Raw genomic sequence first — 7,500 nt, 5'->3', positions numbered from 1 at the left:
TGCCGGCAGCTACTCGCACCCCCCCGCCCAGGGGGGGAATCCTCTGACCGGAGATCCGAAACGCCGGCCGAATCCATCCCCGTCGGACTTCCGAAGGGGTTCCCTCGACCGACTGACTTCCGAACTCCTTTCTGGGCTTAAACGGGTGGAATTCGGACCCTCTCGCAAGGGAGCCGAAGCCCGCCAGCCCCGGGAGGCCTCGGGGCCGCCGTTTTCAAGCCCGACCAAAAAACCCGAAAAATGGGGAAAAATGGGAAAAATTCCCACTCCCAAAAGGCTTAAAAGTCGGTTGGGCGGCAGCCCGGGTCGGTCTCTGCAGACCTGGAGGCGCTAGACACAAGTCTGGTAAACAGGCTAAGTCTCGACATGCCACCTCTTACTATCCTGCAGGTACCCCGCCAATCCCCCCGGAACCGGCTGGCAATTGGCGAATCAGCGGGACGAATTTGAATTCGTGACCGACTCTCTGACACCGAATCGCCGCAAACGCGTTTCGATTTTTCGGCTTCGGTACCTCCCATCAGACTTTGACTGGCCATATCTCCGGACTCACGTGTCGCAGCCGGGACCTTCAGGTACCGTTCGACGCGTCTAACCCTGCCCCGTCGAATGGCGCCCCTCGCGGTGTGGTCCGATTTCCGCATTTTGGTCAGATTTGCCTCCAAATTTTTCAGATTGAGTTGACGAATGCCCCCTACGGGGTAACCTCTTGCCCTTTCGGACATGGTCCCTGTGACTTAATTTCCGCCTTTTGCTCAATCGTTTCCCCATTTATAATTAATTTTAAAAATCGGGTTACTCAGTTCTGGTTTACCAGTTCCCTCTTCGGACTTAGTTTTTGGTTAATCATTTCCGGTTCACCAGTTCCCGTTTTGGACTTAGTCTCTGCGGGCCGTTTCTCATCTTTTGGTTCATCAGTTCCCCTCTTTTAATAATTTTTTGGCTGCTTTCGTTTGATCATTTCCCTGCCTTCTGGGTGACTTTTGCCCCTTAGGACTTCATCGCCGCACATTATTTTCGACTTCTGGTTGATCATTTCACCCCTTTTAATCATTTTTGCAACTTTTGGTTAACCATTTCACCCAGCTTCTGGTTAACCATTTCCCCTTTGGGACTTAGTCTCTGAGCATTCTTTTGGGATTCTGGTTAATCATTTGCCAATTTTTAAAAAATGTTGCCGCTTTTGTTTAATGCTTTCTGGTCAACCTTTCCCTCTTTCAGACTTCACCGCGGCACATTGCTTTAGCCTCCTGGTTAATCATTTCACCCCTTTTAATCATTTTTGCAACTTTTGGTTAACCATTTCCCCCAGCTTCTGGTTAACCATTTCCCCTTTGGGACTTGGTCTCTGAGCATTCTTTTGGGATTCTGGTTAATCATTTGCCAATTTTTTAAAAATGTTGCCACTTTTGTTTAATGCTTTCTGGTCAACCTTTCCCTCTTTCAGACTTCACCGCGGCACATTGCTTCAGCCTCCTGGTTAATCATTTCACCCCTTTTAATCATTTTTGCAACTTTTGGTTAACCATTTCCCCCAGCTTCTGGTTAACCATTTCCCCTTTGGGACTTAGTCTCTGAGCATTCTTTTGGGATTCTGGTTAATCATTTGCCAATTTTTAAAAAATGTTGCCACTTTTGTTTAATGCTTTCTGGTCAACCTTTCCCTCTTTCAGACTTCACCGCGGCACATTGCTCCAGCCTCCTGGTTAATCATTTCACCCCTTTTAATCATTTTTGCAACTTTTGGTTAACCATTTCCCCCAGCTTCTGGTTAACCATTTCCCCTTTGGGACTTAGTCTCTGAGCATTCTTTTGGGATTCTGGTTAATCATTTGCCAATTTTTTAAAAATGTTGCCACTTTTGTTTAATGCTTTCTGGTCAACCTTTCCCTCTTTCAGACTTCACCGCGGCACATTGCTTTAGCCTCCTGGTTAATCATTTCACCCCTTTTAATCATTTTTGCAACTTTTGGTTAACCATTTCCCCCAGCTTCTGGTTAACCATTTCCCCTTTGGGACTTAGTCTCTGAGCATTCTTTTGGGATTCTGGTTAATCATTTGCCAATTTTTAAAAAATGTTGCCACTTTTGTTTAATGCTTTCTGGTCAACCTTTCCCTCTTTCAGACTTCACCGCGGCACATTGCTTCAGCCTCCTGGTTAATCATTTCACCCCTTTTAATCATTTTTGCAACTTTTGGTTAACCATTTCCCCCAGCTTCTGGTTAACCATTTCCCCTTTGGGACTTAGTCTCTGAGCATTCTTTTGGGATTCTGGTTAATCATTTGCCAATTTTTAAAAAATGTTGCCGCTTTTGTTTAATGCTTTCTGGTCAACCTTTCCCTCTTTCAGACTTCACCGCGGCACATTGCTTTAGCCTCCTGGTTAATCATTTCACCCCTTTTAATCATTTTTGCAACTTTTGGTTAACCATTTCCCCCAGCTTCTGGTTAACCATTTCCCCTTTGGGACTTGGTCTCTGAGCATTCTTTTGGGATTCTGGTTAATCATTTGCCAATTTTTTAAAAATGTTGCCACTTTTGTTTAATGCTTTCTGGTCAACCTTTCCCTCTTTCAGACTTCACCGCGGCACATTGCTTCAGCCTCCTGGTTAATCATTTCACCCCTTTTAATCATTTTTGCAACTTTTGGTTAACCATTTCCCCCAGCTTCTGGTTAACCATTTCCCCTTTGGGACTTAGTCTCTGAGCATTCTTTTGGGATTCTGGTTAATCATTTGCCAATTTTTAAAAAATGTTGCCACTTTTGTTTAATGCTTTCTGGTCAACCTTTCCCTCTTTCAGACTTCACCGCGGCACATTGCTTCAGCCTCCTGGTTAATCATTTCACCCCTTTTAATCATTTTTGCAACTTTTGGTTAACCATTTCCCCCAGCTTCTGGTTAACCATTTCCCCTTTGGGACTTAGTCTCTGAGCATTCTTTTGGGATTCTGGTTAATCATTTGCCAATTTTTTAAAAATGTTGCCACTTTTGTTTAATGCTTTCTGGTCAACCTTTCCCTCTTTCAGACTTCACCGCGGCACATTGCTTTAGCCTCCTGGTTAATCATTTCACCCCTTTTAATCATTTTTGCAACTTTTGGTTAACCATTTCCCCCAGCTTCTGGTTAACCATTTCCCCTTTGGGACTTAGTCTCTGAGCATTCTTTTGGGATTCTGGTTAATCATTTGCCAATTTTTAAAAAATGTTGCCACTTTTGTTTAATGCTTTCTGGTCAACCTTTGCCTCTTTCAGACTTCCCCGCGGCACATTGCTTCAGCCTCCTGGTTAATCATTTCACCCCTTTTAATCATTTTTGCAACTTTTGGTTAACCATTTCCCCCAGCTTCTGGTTAACCATTTCCCCTTTGGGACTTAGTCTCTGAGCATTCTTTTGGAATTCTGGTTAATCATTTGCCAATTTTTAAAAAATGTTGCCGCTTTTGTTTAATGCTTTCTGGTCAACCTTTCCCTCTTTCAGACTTCACCGCGGCACATTGCTTTAGCCTCCTGGTTAATCATTTCACCCCTTTTAATCATTTTTGCAACTTTTGGTTAACCATTTCCCCCAGCTTCTGGTTAACCATTTCCCCTTTGGGACTTAGTCTCTGAGCATTCTTTTGGGATTCTGGTTAATCATTTGCCACTTTTTAAAAAATGTTGCCGCTTTTGTTTAATGCTTTCTGGTCAACCTTTCCCTCTTTCAGACTTCACCGCGGCACATTGCTTTAGCCTCCTGGTTAATCATTTCACCCCTTTTAATCATTTTTGCAACTTTTGGTTAACCATTTCCCCCAGCTTCTGGTTAACCATTTCCCCTTTGGGACTCAGTCTCTGAGCATTCTTTTGGGATTCTGGTTAATCATTTGCCACTTTTTTAAAAATGTTGCCGCTTTTGTTTAATGCTTTCTGGTCAACCTTTCCCTCTTTCAGACTTCACCGCGGCACATTGCTTTAGCCTCCTGGTTAATCATTTCACCCCTTTTAATCATTTTTGCAACTTTTGGTTAACCATTTCCCCCAGCTTCTGGTTAACCATTTCCCCTTTGGGACTTAGTCTCTGAGCATTCTTTTGGGATTCTGGTTAATCATTTGCCAATTTTTAAAAAATGTTGCCGCTTTTGTTTAATGCTTTCTGGTCAACCTTTCCCTCTTTCAGACTTCACCGCGGCACATTGCTTTAGCCTCCTGGTTAATCATTTCACCCCTTTTAATCATTTTTGCAACTTTTGGTTAACCATTTCCCCCAGCTTCTGGTTAACCATTTCCCCTTTGGGACTTAGTCTCTGAGCATTCTTTTGGGATTCTGGTTAATCATTTGCCAATTTTTAAAAAATGTTGCCGCTTTTGTTTAATGCTTTCCCTGCTTTGTGGTCAAACTTTTCCCCTTTAGGACTTCATCGCCGCACATTATTTTCGAATTCTGGTTAATCATTTCACCCCTTTTAATCATTTTTGCAACTTTTGGTTAACCATTTCCCCCAGCTTCTGGTTAACCATTTCCCCTATGGGACTTAGTCTCTGAGCATTCTTTTGGGATTCTGGTTAATCATTTGCCAATTTTTAAAAAATGTTGCCGCTTTTGTTTAATGCTTTCTGGTCAACCTTTCCCTCTTTCAGACTTCACCGCGGCACATTGCTTTAGCCTCCTGGTTAATCATTTCACCCCTTTTAATCATTTTTGCAACTTTTGGTTAACCATTTCCCCCAGCTTCTGGTTAACCATTTCCCCTTTGGGACTTAGTCTCTGAGCATTCTTTTGGGATTCTGGTTAATCATTTGCCACTTTTTTAAAAATGTTGCCGCTTTTGTTTAATCGTTTCCCTGCTATGTGGTCAACCTTTTCCCCTTTCAGACTTCATCGCCGCGCATTGTTGTCGACTTCTGGTTAATCATTTTTCCCCTTTAAATCTTTTTTTGCCACTTTCGGTTAACCATTTCACCCAGCTTCTGGTTAACCATTTGCCCCATTATACTGAATTTTTCCGCTTTGGTTTAATCATTTCCCTGCTTTCTTGTCAACCTTTTCCCCTTTTGGACTTCGCCGCCGCACTTTGCTTTTGCCTTCTGGTTAAACATTTCTCCCCTTTTAATCCTTTTTCCCACTTTTGGTTCACCAGTTCACCCAGCTTCTGGTTAACCATTTCCCCTTTGGGACTTAAGTCTCTGAGCATTCTTTTGGGATTCTGGTTAACCATTTGCCACTTTTTTAAAAATGTTGCCGCTTTTGTTTAATGCTTTCCCTGCTTTCTGGTCAACCTTTTCCCCTTACGACTTCGCCGCCGCACTTTGCTTTCGCCTTCTGGTTAATCATTTCACCCCTTTTAATCCTTTTTCCCACTTTGGGTTGGACAGTTCACCCAGCTACTGGTTAACCATTTCCCCTTTGGGACTTAAGTCTCTGAGCATTCTTTTGTGATTCTGGTTCACCATTTGTCCCTTTTTAAAAGATATTGCTGCTTTTGATTAAACCTTTCCCTGCTTTGCGGTCGACCTATTCCTCTTTCAGACTTCATCGCCGCACCTTGTTTTCGACATCTGGTTCAACATTTCTCCCCTTTTAATCCTTTTTCCCACTTTTGGTTAAGCAGTTCACCCAGCTTCTGGTTCACCATTTGCCCCTTTTTACTGAATTTTTCTGCTTTTGTTTAATCATTTCCCTGCTTTGCGGTCGACCTATTCCTCTTTCAGACTTCATCGCCGCGCATTGTTTTCGACATCTGGTTCAACATTTCTCCCCTTTTAATCCTCTTTCCCACTTTTGGTTAAGCAGTTCACCCAACTTCTGGTTAACCATTTGCCCCTTCTTACTGAATTTTTCTGCTTTTGTTTAATCATTTCCCTGCTTTATGGTCAACCTTTTCCCCTTTAGGACTTCGCCGCCGCACTTTGCTTTCGCCTTCTGGTTAATCATTTCACAACATTTTAATCCTTTTTCCCACTTTTGGTTAAACAGTTCACCCAGCTTCTGGTTAACCATTTGCCCCTTTGGGACTTAAGTCTCTGAGCATTCTTTTGGGATTCTGGTTCACCATTTGTCCCTTTTTAAAAGATATTGCTGCTTCTGTTTAATCCTTTCCCTGCTTTGCGGTCAACCTTTTCCTCTTTCAGACTTCATCGCCGCGCATTGTTTTCGACATCTGGTTCAACATTTCTCCCCTTTTAATCCTCTTTCCCACTTTTGGTTAAGCAGTTCACCCAACTTCTGGTTCACCACTTGCCCCTTTTTACTGAATTTTTCTGCTTTTGTTTAATCATTTCCCTGCTTTCCGGTCAACCTTTCCCTCTTTCAGACTTAATCGCCGCACATTGTTGTCGACTTCTGGTTGATCAGTTCACCCCTTTTTTATCCTTTTTCCCACTTTGGGTTAAGCAGTTCACCCAGCTTCTGGTTAACCATTTGCCCCTTTGGCACTTAAGTCTCTGAGCATTCTTTTGGGATTCTGGTAAACCATTTGTCCCTTTTTAAAAAATGCTGCTGCTTTTGTTTAATGCTTGCCCTGCTTTGCGGTCGATCATTTCACCCCTTTTAATCCATTTTTGCCACTTTGGGTTAAACAGTTCACACAACTTCTGGTTCACCATTTCACATTTCGGAACTTTTATTCCCACCATTACTTTGGGCTTCTGGTTCATCATTTCACGCTGTTTTACAAATCTTTGCCGCTTCACTTTTAATCCACAAACCGTGGCTCGCTTTCGGGTGGGGGGGGGGGGTAGCGGGTTTGGGCCGGGCACTCGACATCCCGGTGTGCGACCGGGTTCGTTCTGGTACCGCTCGGTGCCCCTCGTCCTGCTCTTGCCGCGGAAGCAAACCAGACGACCGTCGGTCTCACGCCCGAGGGGAGAGGAGGCGGAAAGCGGTTTGCAGCCTTTCGCTGTACCTCCGGCGGGCAGCGCCGCACCTCCGAGTGCTCGGTACCGTTCGCTGCACCTCGTCCGGCCGCACGCAGCGAGCCAAACCCGGAGGAAATCGGCCTGTGCCTTCTCGAGATATGGGCCTCCGGGTGGGACGGACAAACCGGGGCCCCGAGCTCGCTTTCGGCGGCCCGGCACTCGACTTCCCGGTGTCCGAACGTGATCCTTCCGGTACCCTTCGGTGCCCCTTGCCCGACTCTAGCTCCCGTGCTGAAGCGGAGTCGGTCGGCCTGACGGCCTGCCGAGTTAACCAGCGGAAAGCGGTGCGCAGCCTTTCGCTTGCAGCTCCGGCGGGCAGCGCCGCACCTCCGGCTGCTCAGTGCCGTCCGCTGCTCCCCTTCCGGCTGCACGCAGCGAACCATACCCGGAGGAAATCGGCCTCGGCCTTCCGGAGATATGGGCCTGCGAGTGGGACCAATAAATCGGTGCACATTTCCGGCTCGGTTTCCGGCCTCGGCACTATCAGTTCACGCCGTCCGACCGACGTCGTTCTGGCACGGTTCCGTTGCTCCTTGATCCGGTCCAGCCACGGTAATCAGCCGAAGATGGTGGGGGGTAGGGGGGGGACACATTGCCCGCCGA

This window comes from Heptranchias perlo, unplaced genomic scaffold (assembly GCF_035084215.1).
Source record: "Heptranchias perlo isolate sHepPer1 unplaced genomic scaffold, sHepPer1.hap1 HAP1_SCAFFOLD_503, whole genome shotgun sequence".
In the NCBI taxonomy this organism is placed as follows: domain Eukaryota; kingdom Metazoa; phylum Chordata; class Chondrichthyes; order Hexanchiformes; family Hexanchidae; genus Heptranchias; species Heptranchias perlo.
Note: the sequence above shows the minus strand (reverse complement) of the source record.